We start from the raw sequence: 21,630 nt of genomic DNA, 5'->3' as shown, positions 1-21,630 counted from the left end.
ACTAGTTATAACTTATAAAATTAGAGACCAATATCATGTGTTGAGAAACAGTTTATTTCATGATCAGTTTCGACAGTAACTAGCTGTCATTCTCAGATGTCCTAGAAATCAAAAAAAGTTTTGCATCACCGAGAGTTCGGAACCTGTACAGAAAACTGGAATACAGATCAGCATAAACATCATTTCCGCCCTTTTTATTGCTCATGGAAAAGGAAATTTGTGGTAAGGACTTATGGGACCAAACTGCTAAAGTCATCGGTGGATAAGCTTAAGTGCTACTTAATCTAACTTATGCTAAGGACGACACACACGCCCATGCCCGCGGGAGGACTCGAACCTCCGACTGGGGAAGCCGTGCGGACCGTGACAAGACGCCCAAGACCGCGCGGCTACCCAGCATTACTTGTTGTACCACAATACAGCGAGGTCTTCAGAGGTTGTGTTCCAGATTGCTGTACACGCCAGTAGCAAACCCTCTTGCACTGATGCATACCTGTATTCGTCGTGGCATACTATTCACAAGTTCATCAAGGCACTGCTGGTCCAGACTGTCCCACTCCTCAACGGCGATTCGGCGTAAATTCCTCATAGCGGTTGCTGGGTGACGTCGTCCATAAACAGCCCTTTTCAAATCATCCCAGACATGTTCGGTAGGGTTCATGTCTGGAGAATATGCTAGGCACTCTTGTCGAGCGATGTCATTATCGTGAAGGAAGTCATTCACAAGTCGGAGGATGGCATTCATGTAGCGTATAGCCGTTACGGCGCCTTCCATGACTACCAGAGGCACCGGCCGTTGTGGCCGAGCGGTTCTAGGTGCTTCAGTCCGGAACCGCGCGACTGCTACGGTCGTAGGTTCGAATCCTGCCTCGGACATGGATATGTGTCATGTCATTAGGTTAGTTAGGTTTAAGTAGTTTTGTTCTAGGAACTGATGACCTCAGATGTTATGTGCCAGTGCTCAGTGCCATTTGAACCATTTCAAACACCAGCGGCGTACGTCGGCCCCACATAACGCAGCCCCAAAACAGCATGTAACCTCCACCTTGCTGCACTCGCTGGACAGTGTGTCTAAGGCACTCAGCCTCCAAACACATCTCCGACGTTTGTCTGGTTGAAGGCATATGCGACATTCATCAGTGAAGCGAACGTGATGCCAATCCTGAGCGGTCCATTCGGCATGTTGCTGAGCCCATCTGTACCACGCTGCATGGTGTCGTGGTTGCAAAGATGGACCTCGCCAAGGCCATCAGGAATGAAGTTGCGCACAGTTTGAGTCTAACACGATGTCCTGTGGCTGCACGAAAAGCATTATTCAACATCTTGGCGTTGCTGTCAGGGTTCCTCCGAGTCATAATCCGTAGGTAGCGGTCATTCACTGCAGTAGTAGCCGCTTGGCGGCCTGAGCGAGGCAAGTCATCGACAGTTCCTGTCTCTCTATATCTCCTCCATGTCCGAAGATTACTTGGCTTCACTCCTAGACGCCTGGACACTTCCCTTGTTGAGAGCCTGGCACAAAGTAACAATGCAGACGCGATCGAACCGCGCTATTGACGGTCTATGCATGGCTGAACTACAGACAACACGAGCCGTGTACCTCCTTCCTGCTGGAATGACTGGAACGAATCGGCTGTCGGACCCCCTCCATCTAATAGGCGCTGCTCATGCATTGTTGTTTACATCTTTGGGCGTCTTTAGTGGCATCTCTGAAAAGTCAAAGGGACTGTGTCTATGATACAGTATCCACAGTCAACGTCTAAATTCTCATCGACGCGCAGAGGACATGCTCCAATCACAATAATACAGCTTCATACTAGTTTGCCACTTACGTAGAACTTGCTAAATAAAACATCCATAACACCAATAAGGTGTACAGGAGTACATCAGTAAAGGTTATGCGCCTACGCTCACAGCGCCCTGTCCAAAACGCAGACTCCAGCGCCACCGTTATCTACAGCCTCCCGACGCCATTAGCCAGAAGAAACATTTTAAAACGATGAGGTGAGTCTGTAGGTGGCGCTGTATGGTATAGTGTTCACTGGTATCGATATTTCTAGGCCATTACAGCTTTTGTTAATGACTATGAAGAGTCTTCGGTGTAGTTGTCGGGTTAGTCTTGTGAACGTCACTTGCCACACATGTGTGAAGGGAAAAAAATCCTATGACGAACTCACATTTTCATTTTATGAAGCCATCTTCCCTCTAATGTAGTCCAAATGGTTATGATCATACTGTATTTCACCGCTGCTATTTAGGCAGTTTATCATCGGAATGATCCCCATTGCATTGAGAGCGATACCTTCCTGCAATACAGAGCCATGTGGTCGTGTGTAATGTAGTCCGGTTAACACCGTTCACGCTATTATTGGATTTCGTATTAGCTCATTCTCTCGCGAAGCATTTATACGATGGAAGCTCTAACCACCCAGTTCCGCACAATATAGGGCAGCTGGCAACGTTATTGCACATCCTTCGGACATATTTGTCATCATGGAATCCGCGATATCGAATTCATACGAATAGATAAACCTTCATCTACGAAAGTGTGACACAAAAAACGAAGGACTTTTTCACAATTGGCGCGTCACTGGCATGACAACAGCTGATGCTTGTGTTTCATAGCTGCTATTGCACACTTGAGAGTCGATAAAGTCTCTTTCAGGATACATCAGCACCTCCCCTACATCACATAAGAGGTACAAGGTGTACTATCTGATCAACAATGAAACTTTCAGGGAGATTAAAACTGTTTGACGGATCGAGACTCTTACTCGGGATCTTTGCCTTTCGCGGGCAAGTGCTCTACCAACTGATCTACCCAAGCATGACTCACGACCCTTCCTCACAGCTTGAATTCCGCCAGTACCTCGTCTCCTACCTTTCAAACTTCACAGAAGCTCTTCTGCGAACCTTGCAGAACTAGCACTCCTGGGCGAAAGGATATTGCGCAGACATGGCTTAGCCACAGACTGGGGGATGTTTCCATATGAGAGAGTGATCAAAAATATTCGGACAGCTAATAGCTGACACAGACTGGGGGATGTTTCCATATGAGAGAGTGATCAAAAATATTCGGACAGCTAATAGCTGACACAGACTGGGGGATGTTTCCATATGAGAGAGTGATCAAAAATATTCGGACAGCTAATAGCTGACACTAATATGGAGTGTACACTGCCTTCGCTTTTATGACTGCCGGAACTCTGCAAAGGGCACTTTCAACGAAATGCTCGAAACTCTGTGGAGGAGTGGCAGCCTATTCTTCGTCAACAGCAAAAAACCTGAGCAGGTAAAGATGTTAATAGTGCTGGTCTGGAGAGAAGACGAAGTTTTTAAGGTATTACAGTGGGTTCAAGCCGGGACTCCAGGCAAGCCAGTCCAAGCAGGAACGTTACTGTCCATACACCATTGCTTCGAAGATGTTGCTTTATGGCAGGGTGCATTACCATGTTCGGACACACCACCGTCTTCCTCTACCGTTCGGTGTACACAATGCTGTAAAATGTTTTACTATACTTCCGCACTTCGTTTTTAATCAAGCGGAATATGTGGACAACACTTAACCACGAAGAATTCACCCATACCGTAACTCTCCCCCCCTCCCCTTCCCCCTCTGCACTTCACCCTTCGCAGTAAACATTATGGCAGGTCACGTTCTCCACGCATTCACCAAACCCAAACCCTTCCATCGGGTTGCCACAGGGTATAGCGTGCTCCATCACTCCACGTCACTCGTTTCCAGCCATCCACTGTCCAGCGTCATCGCTCTATGCTCCATCTCAACTGTCGCTTAACACTGATTGCAGAAATTTGTCGCTTACGAAGAGCTGCTTGACCGTTGTACCCTATCCTTTTGAACTGCCTTCGTACGGTCACTCTGTTAGCTTGACTGCACGTAGCACAATGGAACCTACAAGTGAAGTGAGGCCTTCGCTGAATTCATAAGACTTTCCGTAACCACCGTCCACAATGCTTGATCTTCTTCTTCGTTGATCCATTATGGATCGTGGGACGACGGCTGGCATGAACTTCTTGATTCAATAATTTACCACCAGTCGTATGTATAGTAGAAATTTATTTTATTTTATGGACTTCTATGTGCTACCAGTTTCGACATTACATTGATACCATCTTCAGGCCCCACACGTCATAGTCGTAAAATCGCTATACACGGAAGGAGCCATATAACGGGATCCGTGAATCACATCGTCCTTCAAGAGCCGTTGCAGGAAGACGTGGTTCACGGACCCAGTTATATGGCTCCTTCCGTGTATAGCGATTTTACGAATATGACGTGTGGGGCCTGAAGATGGCATCAATGTAATGCCGAAACTGGTAGCACATAGAAGTTCATAAAATAAAATAAATTTCTACAATAAATACGACTGGTGGTAAATTATTGCTTCAAGAAACAATGCTTGACGGTCGTCTCCGTGAGCACATGAATCGACCCTCTTTTGGTTTAGTTGCGAGTCCTCCTTCGAGCTTCCATTTCATGACCACACCACAAGCAGTCAACTTGGGCAGCTTCGGAAGGGTTGAAATATATCTGTTGGATTTGTTACTCATGTGACGTGCAATGACTGGTCGATCCATTCCGGTGTTACTCCTCCGCTATTGTCATTACGCAACCACCCGTCACATTTTATATTGGCGGGAGTCCCACCTCCCGTGCTGTCTAGAGCTGAATTACACATTACACAGCGATGTCCGGATACTTTTGATCAAACTTCATTATGTACCTACTCAACCTAAACCTCCGAATCTACATGTAGCCACTAGTGGCGCTGATGCAATGGATAAATTGTTGTTTAGCTTTCACCCCAAATACTCGTTAGTCCGCCTTGTGCAAATCTCTTCACCTCTCCGTAGCCACTGTATCTTACATCTAATTGAGTCTATTTATTGTAGACAGGCTTTAGGAACCGTTTTCTTTTTTTGGTCGCATTACAAAATTTTATAGTCCCATCTCGAAGAGTCTGTTTATTGTAGACAGGCTTTAGGAACCGTTTTCTTTTTTTGGTCGCATTACAAAATTTTATAGTCCCTTCTCGAAGAGTCTGTTTATTATATACAGGCTTTAGGAACCGCTTGGTTTCTTTTGGTCGCACTAAAAAATTTTATAGTCCCTCCTCGAAGAGTCTATTCGTTGTATACAGGCTTTAGGAACCGTTCTCTTTTTTTTCCCATTACAAAATTTTATAGTCTCTCCTCGAAGAGTCTATCTATTGTCGACTACTCCCGTATTAATAAAGAACAACCGCCTTCAGCGACTTTAAAATTCATTTAATTATATAACATTGTTATACTACAAAATGCCACATTATGAAATATATGTTCATAAAACTATGATAAATCGAAATGTTTCTAGTAGTAGGTGTATGGTTCTGGAGAATTTCTATGTACAAATACACACTATGTACAAATACAAATACACACAAAAAAGCGCAATTGGAGGAACATTTTGACACAGCATTTTTCGAACGCAACCCAAAGAAGCCAAAGAATTTCGACTGTGAAAATGCTGCATTTCTACAAATACACAGATATTATTAACAAGTATTTTTAAAAATGTTCAAATGTGTGTCAAATCTTATGGGGCTTAACTGCTAAGGTCATCAGTCCCTAAGCTCAGACACTATTTACCCTAAATTATCCTAAGGAAAAACACACACCCATGCCCGATGGAGGTCTCGAACCTCCGCCGGGACCAGCCGCACAGTCCATGACTGCAACCCCTTAGACCGCTCGGCTAATACCGCGAGGCTTTTACAGTATTTTTATAAAGATGTCCTTCGTAATACAAATGTATGTGAATGTGGTAAGTGAAATGATTACATTATTAAATACTTGTTTCTGAAGGAAAAAATAAACTTTTAAAATTACCGACAAAATTGTGAATACCAAACTCTGTTTGTTCATTCAAAAAGTTTTCAGAAGCTTTTTCTTTATGAAACACTGTTTGTAATTTCTCTAGCAGATCAACATTTTCACGATTTTTTTCTCTATGCTGAAGATGAGCCCCCAGGGCTCGAAATACACCGAACGTCTTAATAAAATGACGATTTTTGGCTGAAGGTGCTTGTTCATTATTATTAAGACAGTAATACGGGCACTGAAGAAACACTGCAATCAATGGACAAAATGGAGCTTTTACTTCCTCTTGCGTGTGTTATTTACCGTTCGCGTTCCCGTTCCTTACGGAGAAAAGAAGATCTTCTAGCTCTTAAATTCACGATAAGGTAAAGCAGTCGTAACAATAAGGTTGGTTTGAAAACGACATTGTCTAGGTACGCATAGTGCTATCTGTAGCTGTATACAGGAGCTCTGGTCGGACATTGGAGCTGTTTTATCCAACCAGCTTGAGACGGCCTACTCTTTGACGTGAACTCCCAATCATGTTTTCCGCTCAGATTTCTCACATCAACGAACGTTGCCAGTGTTGAAAAAAATGGCAAGTGACATACAGAAGTCCTTGGACTGAGCAATCATCAAACCCCAGACTTTGGATCAGCAGTCTGGAAATTAACCACTGAGCTACAATAAATAGAGTATACGGCATACTAGGTATCACAATACCTCTTTATCACGAGAAACGCATTTCTTTGTATTGACAGTCTCCGTTTTACATCCTCTCTCCTGTGCCCACTAACAGTTACTTTGGTGCCCAAACAACAAAAGTAGTGTATAACACTTTTAGTGTCTCCTAATCTAAGTCCTTCGGCTTTATTTAATTTAATTAGTCATAAAACCAGCAGCATTGTTATGTTTTTATTGATGATCACCTTAGAACCTCTTTTTAGAAAACTATCCATTCTGCTCAGCTATTCTCCCAAGTCCCTCGGTGTCTCTTATAGACTAACAACGTCACTAGTAGACCTTAAACTTCTAATTTATTTCGCTGAACTTAAATTTATTCTCGAAATTTCCTGTTCGTTCCGTTTATTCTTGCTCAGTGTAGAGAGGGAATATCATTAGATATATGCCGCAATCCTGTTTCACACCCCTGTCAACTACTGCTTCCCTTCCATGTCATTCGGAGCTTGTAACTGCAGCCTGTTCTGTATATAGCTCTTCGCCCAGCACATTTTATTCTCTCTCTCTCTTCAGATCTTCAAAGACTTTATTTCCCTCAAAATTGTTAAAACTGTTCTCTTAATTTACTAATGCTCTAAACGTAAGTTTCCCTTTCTTCAGTCTAAGATGCGCGGTAGGGTCTGTTTGCTTTGCCAGTTCCTAGAGTCTCCGTAACACAAACTGATCTTTGTCGAGGTCGGTCTCTACCAGCATTTTCTACTCATACCTATGCTTGCAGAAAATAAAACTGAAAGAATATGTATGACAGGCTATTCCGTCAGAAGTAACGACTTTTTAAAAAGCAAAAAAAAAAAAATAGTAATTGCCTTAGGTAATAAAATAATAACACACTGAGGACACGATGGAAGTGCCGAAGCGTGCTTGAGGCAATGAATGAAACTGAGCAGAATTTAAGTGAGGACGTTCGAGAAAAACACACACTATATTAAAGACGTATAAAATGTAAACTGGCAATGGCAAGGAAAGCGTTTCTGAAGAAGAGAAATTTGTTAACATCGAGTATAGATTTAAGCGTCAGGAAGTCGTTTCTGAAAGTATTTGTATGGAGTGTAGCCATGTGTGGAAGTCAAACATGGACGATAAATAGTTTGGACAAGAAGAGAATAGAAGATTTTGAAATGTGGTGCTACAGGAGAATGCTGAAGATTAGATGGGTATGTCATATAACTAATGAGGAGGTATTGAATAGAATGGGGGAGAAAAGGAGTTTGTGGCCCAACTTGACAAGAAGACGGTTGGTAGGACATGTTCTCAGACATCAAGGGATCACAAATTTAGCACTGGAGGGCAGCGAGATGGGTAAAATCGTAGAGGGAGACCAAGAGATGAATACACTAAGCAGATTCAGAAGGATGTAGGTTGCAGTAGGTACTGGGAGATGAAGAAGCTTGCACAGTATAGAGTAGTATGCAGAGCTGCATCAAACAACAACAATAACAACAACAACAACATTAAATATGTTCCAAAACCGCAATTTTGTAGATACGGTTATGATTTCTACCATGTTTTACAAAAAATCAACACGTTTACTGTTAGGTTCCCTAGGTTATATGTACTTAATTTCTTTTATGGAATTTAAAATTCTTTGAAAGCAATGTATGTCCCTTTATCTTCGAAACTATTCAAGATACTTCTAGGAAATTTTCTCTGTGCAATCTCTTTTCATATAGTAAGCTTCTCTCACGAGGTATTTTGAATATATCGATCAGGAGCATTTTAATATTTTTAACTACAATTCTGTAGGTATAATATAAAACTCATGCACAATTCTAAGCATTTAGCACCATAGCACCAGTCGTCAGCCTTCACATAGAATTTCAAATTTTACTTTTGAGAAAACATTTGTCCCATTTGTGAAGTTTTAAGTGTACAAATTTCTTAACTACAGTCTTCATATATCCTGAGTAAGTGGTATATGAACTTTAAAGAGATAATTTTCAGGGTATGCATTTAAAATTAAGCCTCACGTTTTTTTCTATTCACCTCCTCAGAACACCCGAGATTTTTACTGAGAGTCATCTTTCCCTTCATCGCTTCTCTTCTGGTGTCTTGTTTCCTGCCCTCTTTCCTTCACCATCTCTTCACCTGACTTTTCAGCTGCAGAGAGGCACAGCAAATCTATTTTACTCAAGATGTCTTTAGGCCCATTCTGTCTAATACCTTCATCCTTCCTAGGTCTCCATCATTAAATACAAGAACTGTATCATAAGTTCTGGCAACTGTAGCGGATTAAAATGTGTCAAAACAAGAATTGCTTCTTCACGAAGAGAGTGACTGCTTTGTTACTGTTTCTAAGACACGCAACAGAGTCATAGATCTATAAAAATATACAGTATAAGTCTCTAGACAGTATAAGTTTTCTAGATGTACAACCTGCAAGTTTGCTTGAAAGTAATCCACTGAATCGTTGTTCACCATGCTAGTACTGAAGTGTTGCTTCAAAAAGTGGGCGTTGCAGGGAGGTCACGTCCGTATTTAATTATCTTTCAGGCACTTCGGATCGAATTCATCATTGAAACTTTGGCAACTTACTGTCCCTGAGTTCTACTAATAAATAAAAAAAATCAAAAAGTTTCATGAACGTCCCCGCGTAAGTGTTCCTAAACAGGTGTACTCACGACTTGCAAGGGCATCTACTTCACAGCATCACAAACCAAAGGGTTTGATTCTGCTCCATAAATATGACAATATCTCTGATGAAACAAACAATCGCATTACCAATCATTTCATGGTTTCATTAACGTGTAACAAAATTGCCAGTAATAAATACGTGCTGCTGCCAGAAGGTGAAGTGTCGCCCGTTGTACGGCATATCACTCCTCTGAAGGCCAGACACGAACGTATTACTGTGCTGCTGTTTTTTTACGTCTGCCCCTGTGTCGCATGCAACGCAGAACGGAACGGTGCGTTGTGGTGTTGACAGCCCCCCCCCCCCCCCCCCCACCTTAATCACACGTGCTCCGTCATTTCGCGCGACCCATTAGGAATAAATTAGGCCGTTATTACGAGGGCTCCGAGCGCTGACGTTTACATCTGTCACCGCACCAATTACCCGGTATTGCGTGGAGCAGATTAAAAATAGCGATCCCGCTTCCGACGCATTCACATTCGTCAACTTGTGTACCCTACTCGAGGGTACGGAAATTTTCAAATTCAGCGATAAATATTTCGAGCCACTCTAAACACATTAGGCAAATTACCTGCGAAGTAAATTATTTACAGGGCGCTATATACGCAAAAAATAAATTACTGTTTAACGTTTACGCAAAAAGAATAACAGTGGATAATCAGAAACGTTTCAGGAAGGAAACGACAGTAGTGCAAAATGAGGGTTATATGTTATTTGGTTGGGATGGAGAAAGGAACTGTGCAACATGGTGAATTAATCAGTGTGATTTCGACAGAGGTGTTGAAAAATGGGAAAAAAGAAAAAAAGACGTAAATTATCGTCTAAACAGTTCAGGCACTAAATTCAATTTCATGATCCTCCGTGAGTTACGGATCATTGTCTGCTTAAGATCTCATCTCAAATCACTCGAGTTAAGGCTGAAACATGCCAGATGTTAGTCAACACGCGGCGAAATAAGCATTTGCTAATGTTTATGACTGGTCACAAGTCACACAGTAAAAAGTAAGTGCTGCTGAGGCGGCTATTAATTTTCACTAGAGAGACAGCAGGACGTATCTAAAATGTGTCACAGAGAAATCAAATCGTCATGTTGCACAATTAATGGGCGATGAAGGCAGCGATGCAAAGCAACAAACTGTAGACAATGTGGACAACACGTACGCCCTTTGAATCGTTCATAAAAACTATATTTTGACATTAATAACAGCTGATGTGTTGTTTCGAGCACCATACTGCTTTCCAGAATGAGTTTTTAATCTGCATCAGAGTGTACGATGATCTGAATCGTCCTGGTAGATTAAAACTTCTTGCCTTTCGCTGGCAAGTGATCTACCGACTGATCTACTCAAGCACGACTCACGAGCCACTCTCCCAACTTTATTTACATCAGTACTTCATCTCCATCCTTCCATGCTTCACAGAAGTTCTCCTGCGAAACTTTCTGGACTGGCACTCCTGGAAGAAAGGATATTGCGGAGACAGCGTCTAATCACAGCTAGGAGGATTGTTTCCAGAACGAATTTTCAGTCTACAGCGGAGTGTGTGTTCTGATCTGGGACTTTATGTAAGACTAAAAATTTGTTCCGGACTGGGGGATTGAGCCTGGAACCTTTGGCTTTTGAAAGGTAGAAGACGAAGTACTGGCAGAAGTAAAGCTGCGAGGGGTGGTCGTGGATAACTCAGTCATAGAGCATTTTCCCGCGAAAGGCAAAGGTCCCAGTTTCCAGTTCCGGTGCAACACACTGTTTTAATCTAACAGGAAGACAATACTTGTTTACTATGCCAGCAATGTGGGTGAGGATTCAGAATGGACAGTATTCTGAGATTTAGAATTTCTTATCACTTAGCGCTAATCTCATCACCTATAACGCCTGATGGATGATTAATTATAATGTATTTTGTTATCCTGTGTAAATCCCAGATCTTTCCCGAAAGTAATGCAAATGTATACTTGAAAGACGCTGTCAACTGTGACCATTTCGGCTCATTCGTACCATCCAAAAGCAGTAGCGTATGTGGGACCACCTCTCCTCGATCCCTGTATCTCATCACAGGCAAAATAAACGTGACACTACATTACCTGTGCACGAATCACAGTAACACAGTCAAAAGGAGTACACGTAAGATGCAACATACACTTGGCAATGGAAAGATGTGAATAAACGAAACCTTTCAGAATTAGACAACTGTATAAGCACTGTTGGCGCCATTTCTTACGTCATTCAGCTTGTCTGCAAAAGTCGTGGGGTTTGGTGAGACAGTGCTTAAAACTGAATCTCACTGGCAATGGTACGAGGCGCATTTTTAAAGTGAGCACCGTTTTGAAATATAGCCACTGGAGCTTTGTGATCACAATACTACAGGTGTTCGAAAAGTGCCATCTGTTCTGAGTATTCACAAACAACATTTCGGTAGCTTTCTCTTGTATGAACATTAACTTATACGTTTTTAAAATGGCTCAGCCAATTGAAAATGCCGCCGCTGTTACTCGTTTCTTAACTGTAAATGACGTGAGAAGTGCCGAAATTCATCGACAGATTAGTGAAGTACATGAGAAAAAAACGCTATACGAACAGATAGAAATGGGTCCAGAATGGTTAGCAGGAGGGCTTTTGTGAAGTTTGGGAGGTAGGAGACGAGGCACTGGCAGAATTGAAGTTGTGAGGACGGGGCGTGAGTTGTGATTGGGTAGCTCAGTTGGTAGAGCACCCGCCTGCGAAAGGTCCCGAGTTCGAGTCTCGCTCCGGCACACAGTTTTAATCTGCCAGGAAGTTTCAGATAGAAACAATGTAGAGCAGTTGAAGATGACTGCACAAATGTACACGATGCGAAACGAAGTAGGAGAATCTCTATCTTTACTAATGGCTTCGTATTGTAAGTCGATCAAAAGATCAGTAAGCGAGATGCGACATTATTTCACCGTTATCTCATGCCCTTCGTCACAAATCAGGAGATGTTCTCAATGAAATTTTACAGAAAGCTTACAGTGTCACTAGCTGCGCTCACCTTGGGTTCCAAAAATGTTGACAGTTTAACACAAAATCGATCATTTAACCAGCGCAAAGTTGTTTTTCCAGTCATACTGTACAGAAGGGAACGAGTTTGTAAGACAAATTGTCTGTGCTGATGAAACTCGACTTGTTCACGTAACAGCAGAATCAAAACAATAGGCCTCGGAATGTTGTCATCAAACGTTCCCATGAATCTGAAATTCAAGTAAACGATGTCAGTCCGAAAAATCATGTGAACAAGATCTGGGAGAGGCAGGTTGTTTAGTGTGGTGATGTTTTGCCTCGGGATAGCACAGTCAAGGCAGACAAATTATTGTGTGAAATCTCAAAGGTGCCGCACCTTCAAATCAAAAACCAAAGGTGTCTCTCCCTCACTAGAGTGGTCGTTTTGCCTATACGACAACGCCCATCCTATATGGTCCGTCAGACACACAATGTCGTCGCGACGTACGGTTTGTAACATATTGATCACCCTCCGTACATCAATGAATTAGTGCCTGTCACTTGTTCTTGCACGTGAAGAAGCACTTTGCCGGTCAGCGCTATGACGAAGGTACCGTTGTCGCTACGTCAGTAAACTTTGTGTTCCGCCTTACGGCAGGTCCTGTCAAGGGGGAAACCTCATCAGAGAGGTCCACCGCAGGAGCGTCTAGGGAAGTGATTCCAGTGGTGGTTTCCCGTCGCCTTCCGCTAATAACGAGGAAATGATAATGAGGACAAGAACCAGTCCCTGAGCGGAGAAAATCTCCGACCCAGCCGGAAATCGTACCCGGGCTTCTTGGCGTGACAGATCGCGCGCTGACCGCTCAGCTATCGGGCCGGACGCTACATCAGTAGGTGACTAGCTAAAAAAAAAGGTCGTAAATTTCTTTTTTATTTTACGCCGAAGGATAGAAAATAGCAACACCAAAAATAATTCCCTGTAGGGTAATGAAATTTCGGGAATAGATTTGTCTAGGTATATTTAAGAGATTAACATTACAAGATGACAGGTTAACGTAAGCGCGAGATAAGGCATTGCAAATGGGAAATGCTGGTACATTAGTAACCTGTGAACCGCTAGAATGTCGAATACAAGCATGAAAACATGCATGCCTTGTGTTGTGCAGGTGTCGAATGTTAGTCTGTGGGATGGAGTTCCAGTCCTGTTGCACTTGGTCGTTCAATAGAGGGACAGTTAACGCTGATTGTGGATGACACTGAGTTATCGTCCAATAATGTCCCATATGTGCTCGACTGGAGGCAGATCTGGTGATCGAGCAGGCCAAGGTAACATGTCGACTCTCTGTAGAGCATATTGGGTTACAAGAGCGGTATGCGGACGAGCGTTATTCTGTTGGAAAACATCCTTGGATTGCTCTTCGCGAATGGCAGCTCAACAGGTCGAATCACAAGAAGGACATACAGATTTGCACTCAGGGATAGTAGGATATCTACGAGAGTGCGTCTACTGCCACACAAAATCGAACTTCAGACCATAACCCCAGGTGTGGATCCAGTGTGTCTAGCATGCAAACATGTTGATTGCAGGTCCTCACTGGCACCTCCGCCCATGCCCTTCAATGAGCTCTCGCTTATGTCGCAAATGGTGGTGATTTGGGGTCAGTGGAATGCATGCTACAAGGCGTCTGTAAAAGTTAATTGTGTCACTGTGGTGCCAACTGCTGCTCAAACTGTTGCTGCACGTGCAGTACAATTCGCCAGACCTATACGCTGAACCCAACGGTCTCCCCTCTCAGTAGCACCACGTGGCCATCCAGAGCCCGGTCTTCTTGCGACCGTACATTCCCCTGACCACCGCTGCCAGCAGACATGTGCAGTGGATACATTCCAGCCCATCCGCAGTATCGCATCAGGAACACCAGGCTACTCGTATTCCTTTTTTAAACCATATCATCTTCACCTTTGCAGGTGTGGTGTGTCGTTTACGGAGTCTTGGCTTTGCTCTGCCGCAATTAGTCCGTTTGCTTTTAAATATCGGAGGGCGCTGCATTCTGGGAGAGACCTGCTGATGACGAGAGTATCGACTGCTGCTGCCGGAGTGAGACGGGGAGCTTAGTTTCCGGTTGTGTGGCAGCGCAATGTGCGGGAAAGGTGGTATTAGTTCCTGTGAACGCACGTGATTGCTACGAGCGTGTGTACTCGGGACAGCGGCAGTCGTTCTGGACGGGCTGTGTGATACGGAAGCTCGGCGTGGCAACTGTTGACGCGGCGTGTCCGCGATGCTATGGCGGAACTGGGGCGATTGACGTAACTCGCGTTGGTGCTGGTTGCAACCTGTCGCCGAATGCTTGTCTGCCTTCTGGGCTAACGGTGAGAATTTTTTGATGTGTCTCACTCAATTTCTGTCCGTGTCGTCGGGTGTGTTTTGCTCTAAGGTCTTGTGCCATGGTGTTTCGCAATTTTAGTAGGCTCAGGCGTGCCCGAAATCCCGATTCACTGATCTGCTGTTATATTGTCAAGTGTAACTATCACTAGACAAGAGTGTTAACTCTCTGTGCCTTAATAACTCAACATAAAATATTATCTGTGGTTGAAATTTTATTCTGACCCAAGTGCAATAACGATCTTGTATTTTACAATTTGTTGAGTGGTATTATTATTTAGTGCTGGCCGTCACATTTACTAAGTCGAAGATTTACGAAGGCCAGTGGGCGTCATTAACAGTTCCTGCCTACATAGGCGTTATATTTTGAGCCATGTGTTTCAATGTTTGGTAATTTTTATTTTGTGTGTTACAGAGAGTTGCAGTCATGCCCTATGTGGACGATTCGCCACGTTGGTGAAGTTTCCAGTTGTTCTGCTGGTTTGTGCCATATTGCTAAAGCAGGCAGTCCACGCACAGCTGATTGTAATTTTTTCCTAGTGGTGAGGAGTACGGGCTGGTTTTTAAGTGCTAACTCCCTAACTTCAACCATTCTCAAATATTTATTACTACTGATATTCAGGCCCTTCAGGCCGAGTGGCGACCTCACTACCCCTTTTTGGTTATTCGTTCTATCTTGTTAGCTTGTTTCATTAAAAAAAAACACCTTTGGTATATGAATTTGTCTTTTGGTCTTTACTGCTCCTTTGGACGAAGTAAATTAACTGTTGCTGAAGTTAAAATCTTCTGGGTGTTCTAGCAGTAGTGAACACCAAAAGATCCTGAGAAAGATCCCATCCGAGGGGCCTAAACGTCGAACATTTTAGAAGAAACATGACGCAACCTAATAACCCAGAACATTTTAACTTCAGTGACAACGGCCACTAACGCCTGCAAACTTACATAAATTAACTGTTGGTTTTGCATTCTTGTAGCATCATCAAAACAGCATTTGTGGTGATATTTGATTAGCCTTTCTGGCCGACTGATTAACGTCATTCCTTTCAGTAACTTATTGTATTGGTCAATAATAAATCAAAAGTGTTGGGTCCTTCACACCGTGATTACCTTGAATCTTAAGATTGTCATTCTGACGTTACAGTTGTGAATGTTCAGCGGTCCTTCACGCTCGGAGTTTAAAAATTTTTTATTGTGTTTTGTGTTAAATATATATATTTGTGCCAGTGAACAAGTGTTTTTTTTTTCAATGTTTAATGAAATTAAATTGTGTTTGAAACTGTAACCTCATTTGGGTCTACGCTTTACTCCCTGCAGCCTTTGAGCTCAGCTTACCTCACGTTTTGGTTAAGTTTTCCCATACCACGACGTATCACTATTACACGACCTCGTTCAAACTCGGTAAAATGTTAATAAAGGCATCTTTGCGTCTTAAAGGTGTTCTTGAGTAACATGTACTCACCACGTCCAAACCTCAAAATTAACCAACGCTCACCACCGTCACAGCGTGTACGTAAAGCAAACCCGATTTGCATCCTCATAGGGGCACTCCTAGCGCCGCTCTGGTGCAACCGGCGTGCAATTTGAATGGACATCATCTCTCAGATGTAGAAATAGGCCTACCAACTTTCGTATATGTAGCACAACTCCTTGCCTGTGTTGCGATATTTTTCGGTCGATGAAGGGTATCAGACGGATGCCATATTCCTTGACTTCCGGAAAGCGTTCGACTCGGTGCCCCAGTGCAGACTTCTAATTAAGGTACGAGTATATGGGATTGGTTCCCAAGTATGTGAGTGACTCGAAGACTTCTTAAGTAATCCTAGTAAACATAGTACGTTGTCCTCGATGGTTAGTGTTCATCGGAGGTGAGGGTATCATCTGGGGTGCCTCAGGGAAGTGTGGTAGGTCCACTGTTGTTTTCTATCTACATAAATGATCTTTTGGATAGGGTGGATAGCAATGTGCGACTGTTTGCTCATGATGCTCTGGTGTACGGGAAGCTGTCGTCGTTGAGTGACTGTAGGAGGATACAAGATGACTTGGACAGGATTTGTGATTGGTGTAAAGAATGGCAGCTAACTCTAAATATAGATAAGTGTAAATTAATGCAGATGAATAGGAAAAAGAATCCTGTAATGTTTGAATACTCCATTAGTAGTGTAATGTGTTTGGACGTAACATTGCAGAGCGATATGAAGTGGGACAAGCATGTAATGACAGTTGGGGGAAAGCGGATAGTCGTCTTCGGTTCATTGGTAGAATTTTGGGAAGATGTGGTTCATCTGTAAAGAAGACCGCTTATAAAACACTAATACGACCTATTCTTGAGTACTGCTCGAGCGTTTGGGATGCCTATCAGTTCGCATTAAGGGAGGACATAGAAGCAATTCAGAGGCGGGCTGCTACATTTGTTAATGGTAGGTTCGATCATCACGCGAGTGTTACGGAAATGCTTCACGAACTCGGTGGGAGTCTCTGGAGGAAAGGAGGCGTTCTTTTCGTGAATCGCTAGTGAGGAAATTTAGAGAACCAGCATTTGAGACTGACTGCAGTACAATTTTACTGCCGCCAACATAACATTTCGTGAAAAGATCACAAAGGTAAGATAAGAGAGATTAGGGCTACTACAGAGGCACATAGGCAGTCATTTTTCCCTCGTTCTGTTTGGGAGTGGAACAGGGAGAGAAGATACTAGTTGTGGTACGAGGTACCCTCCTCCACGCACCGTATGGTGGATTGCGGAGTATGTATGTAGACGTAGATGTATTACACGAGCTCGTTCAAACTCAGTAAAATGTTAATACAGGCATCTTTTCGTCTTAAAGATGTTCTTGAGTAACATGTACTCACCACCACGTCGAAGGTAACTAACGCTCACAACCGTTACAGCGTGTATGTAAAGCACACCGGATTTGCATCCTCATAGTGGCACTACTAGCGCCATTCTGATGCAACTGGCGTGCAATTTGAATGGATATCATCTTTCAGATGTACGCCTACCAACTTTCGTATATGTGGCACAACTCCTTGTTTGTGTTGCTATTTTTTCCGGTCAGTGTAGACGTAGACGGAATATCCTTTAAAAGCGCCTCTCTTACATCAGTTGATGATGTGGAAGAGTGTCTAAACACAAACTGACCAGCTTGATTTCAATAGAACTGTGAAGAAACGCTGTCATACCACAACGGCGCCCTTCTAAATAAAGTCACTCCGATTCAGACTCCTACCCATGGTTAAACCATTCTTTGTCCCGTGTAAGTGTTTATTCCAATCTCTTATTATTCCATCTCTTCCGTCCCCTGCCTCCCCCCCCCCCCCCCTATGTTCACCTATTTCGTTCCCTCTCTGTCGACGTCCTCGACGACCCCCAGTCTATACCGACATCATCCTCGCCCCTCTTCCTGTCCATCTCCTCCAACCACCTCTCTCTCTTCTCTCTCTCTCTCTCTCTCTCTCTCTCTCTCTCTCTCTCTCTCTCTCTCTCCCTCCCTTCAAGTCATCCTCCTTCTACTCATATCTCCATCTCCTCCTCCCATTCATTTGCTCCTCATTACTCTGTCAATCTTCACCTTTCTCTACCTGTCGATTTCCTGCTCTTCCCTCTCTCTGCCACTACTCTGTCAATCTTCACCTTTCTCTACCTGTCGATTTCCTGTTCTTCCCTCTCTCTGCCAGTTTCCTCCTCCTCCTCCTCCTATCCCTCTACCTACTCAATTCCTCCTCCCGTCTATCTCTCTCCATCTCATCCTTCTTTTCATTCTCCCATCCCTTTCCCCCGTCTCTTTCCACGTTATCGTCCCCACCCTAATAGAATGCTGCTAGTTTATACCCCCATAGCATTTCTTTTCAGGTCGCAGCTAGTACATGTACCAATGTTTAGGACCCGCTTTTTACCAGTGGCTTTGCGAAAAAGGCCCACGCCAAACGTGAACCTGTATGTCTGCAGCTCAATGTTTATCACGTCGTACATTCTGAACTATGTGCTGTGTAATAGTATGATTTTGCAGGTACATCCAGTGTTATGTGTGACTACTGTGTGAGAAACTGTGGGTAGAGTTAGTAGCAAAGAAGTAATAAATTAAAACGTGACACTTGATGCAGAAGGTATACACGCATCTAAAAGTTGATGAGGCATATCTTCCGAACTATATGTTGTGCAATGATATGTTTCTGTAGGTACATTCGACGGATGATATTGATACCGTCTACTAAAATTTACGTGAATGCAGTTTTAACACATGAGCAGCGGGAAAGTAATAAGGGATAAGCTTTTCTCTTTTCATTATTTTGTTTGGGTCGTTAGCGAGGAGAATTTTGATTAAGATTTGAGATTATGTGAAAAGTTTATTGTAGGTCTCCAAGAAGTCTCATTCTAAATCCTGGATGACTAAACCATTTAAGTACTCGTATTCACGAGTCGTAGCCCAAAATGCTTTTCTAGCTTCACGGCTTTGATAGACAGGTACGAGTTATCTAAGATACCCTGTGTGTTAACTCAGGTTGTAATCTATCTCCATTCCAAATTTCTTCCTAGTCCGTTTAGCCGTTTCACCGAGAAGGAGTATACAGGGTGCCCCATTGATAGTGACCGGGCCAAATATCTCACGAAATAAGCGTCAAACGAAGGAACTGCGCCGGCCGGGGTGGCCGAGCGGTTCTAGGCGCTACAGTCTGGAACCGCGCGATCGCTACGGTCGCAGGTTCGAATCCTGCCTCGGGCATGGATGTGTGTGATGTCCTTAGGTTAGTTAGGTTTAAGTAGTTCTAAGTTCTAGGGGACTGATGGCCTCAGATGTTGAGTCCCATAGTGCTCAGAGCCATTTTTGAAGAATCTGCAAAGAACGAAACTTGTATAGCTTGAAGGGGGAAACCAAATGGTGCTATGGTTGGCCCGTTAGATGGCGCTGCCATAGGTCAAACGGATATCAACTGCGTTTTTTTAAAAAATAGGAAACCCCATTTTATTACATATTCGTGTAGTTTGTAAAGAAAAATGAATGTTGTAATTGCACCACTTTTTTCGCTTTGGAATAGATGGCGCTGTAATAGTCAGAAACATATGGCTCACAATTTTAAAAGAACAGTTGGTAACAGGTAGGCTTTTTAAATTAAAATACAGGACGTAGGTACGTTTGAACATTTTATTTCGGTTGTCGCAGAAAGCCAATGATCTTTACGGAATTCAACGCTCCACATATTATCTACTAAGCAGCCACAATATTGGCTGCTAACAGCAACAGGGAGCGGGACAAAAATGGTTCAAATGGTTCTGGGCACTATGGGACTCAACATCTGAGGTCATCAGTCCCTTAGAACTACTTAAACCTAACTAACCTAAGGACATCACACACATGCATGCCCGAGGCAGGATTCGAACCTACAACCGTAGCAGCAGCGCGATTCCGGACTGGAGCGCCTAGAACCGCTCGGTCACAGGGTCGGCTCTACCAGTTCTCATTAACCTGTTACACCAATATGATTTTACATTCAAGGGCCAAAGAAAATGATATTGGCACGTATATTCAAATACAGAGATATGTAAATAGGCAGAAAAGGGTTCTGCGATCTGCAACGAAACATCATCGATAAGGGCTTTGCAGCCGAAGGCCCACTTGTGTACCCTTGATGACTGCACGACACAAAGCTTTACGCCTCACCTGGGCCCGAAACACCGACATTGGACTGTTGATGATTGGAAACATGTTGCCTGATCGGACGAGTCTCGTTTCAGATTGTATCGAGTGGATGGATGTGTGCGTGTATAGACAAAACCTCATGAACCCGCGGACCCTGCATGTCAAGAGGGGATTGTCGAAACTGGTGGAGGCTCTGTAATGTTGTGGGATGTGTGCAGTTGAAGTGATATGGGATCCCTGATACGTCTAGACACGAATCTGACAAGTGACACGTACGCAGGCATCCTGTCCGATCACCTGCATCCATTCATGTTCCCCTGCATCCATTCATGTCGATTGTGCATTCCAACGGTCTTGGGCAATTCCAGCAGGACAACACGACACTCCACAGGGCAGAATTGCTACAGAGTGGCTGCAGAAACACTTTTCGGAGTTTAAACACTTCCGCTGACCACCAAACTCCCCAGACATGAACATTATTGAGCATGTCTGGGATTCCTTGCAATTTGAGGTTCAAAAGATATCTCGTATTCTTACGGGTTTATGGATAGCCCTGCAGGATTGATAGTTCCCTCCACCACTACTTCAGACATTACTCGAGTCCGTCGCCATTCGCGTTGCGGCACTTTTGCGTGATCGCGGGTGCCCTACACGATATTAGGCAGGTGTACCAGTTTCTTCGGTTCTTCAGTGTATTTGCATTCTTTAAGAGTGGATACCTAGCGGAATGTCCTTCAAGGTTTGTAACTCTCAATGAGTTCGCTATCGATCTTGCGATTTTGCGCCATTTTCATTTAGTGTCCATGGTGCACGTTAATGGTTTGTCCTGAGCATTTCTTGAATGAAGACGATGTCCATTTTGTGATGTGTAATACATGCCTCCGATAGATGCTTGATCTCTGCATCTTCCAGACACTCATTATCTGTCGCCCTCCTAATGTAGTGGCTGAGTTCTTCTACGCGCTACAGTCTGAAACCGTGCGATCGCTACGGTCGCAGGTTCGAATCCTACCTCGGGCATGGATGTGTGTGATGTCCTTTGGTTAGCTAGGTCTTAGTAGCTCTAAGTTCTAGGGGTCTGATGACCACAGAAGTTAAGTCTCATACTGCTCAGAGCCATTTGAACCTCATAATGTACATAGTGAGTAATGAGCAGGTAGCATTTTTGCTGTCATTACTGTTAACACAACACATTCAAATGAGCCTTACTGAAGACTGAACTTGTGAGCTTGCACTCAGGGGTTTTCTTGGCACTCAGTCGGACTGTCGAAACGTACCTCAAAAAAATTTCAGTTTGCCGGCAACCATTCAGGTTTCCTAGAAGGTCGAATGTAAAAAACAAGAAAGAAAGAGTACAAGCGTTGTTGCGGCACTTTTCGTTTCCAAACTTCTCCCGCTTTCCCGAACGCCTTTGTTGTGCACGTGCGGCTG

The 21,630-nt window shown here is 43.6% G+C and overlaps 1 protein-coding gene across 1 annotated transcript in view; it reads right to left on the bottom strand.

The window, feature by feature from the left end:
* Positions 1 to 21,630, bottom strand: part of LOC126354339 (uncharacterized) — an 838,871-nt gene that overhangs the window by 15,366 nt on the left and 801,875 nt on the right. The gene's annotated exons all lie outside the window — the stretch shown is intronic.

This window comes from Schistocerca gregaria, chromosome 3 (assembly GCF_023897955.1).
Source record: "Schistocerca gregaria isolate iqSchGreg1 chromosome 3, iqSchGreg1.2, whole genome shotgun sequence".
In the NCBI taxonomy this organism is placed as follows: domain Eukaryota; kingdom Metazoa; phylum Arthropoda; class Insecta; order Orthoptera; family Acrididae; genus Schistocerca; species Schistocerca gregaria.
The sequence above is the reverse complement of the archived record's forward strand: the minus strand, read 5'-3'. Positions and strand labels throughout refer to the sequence as shown.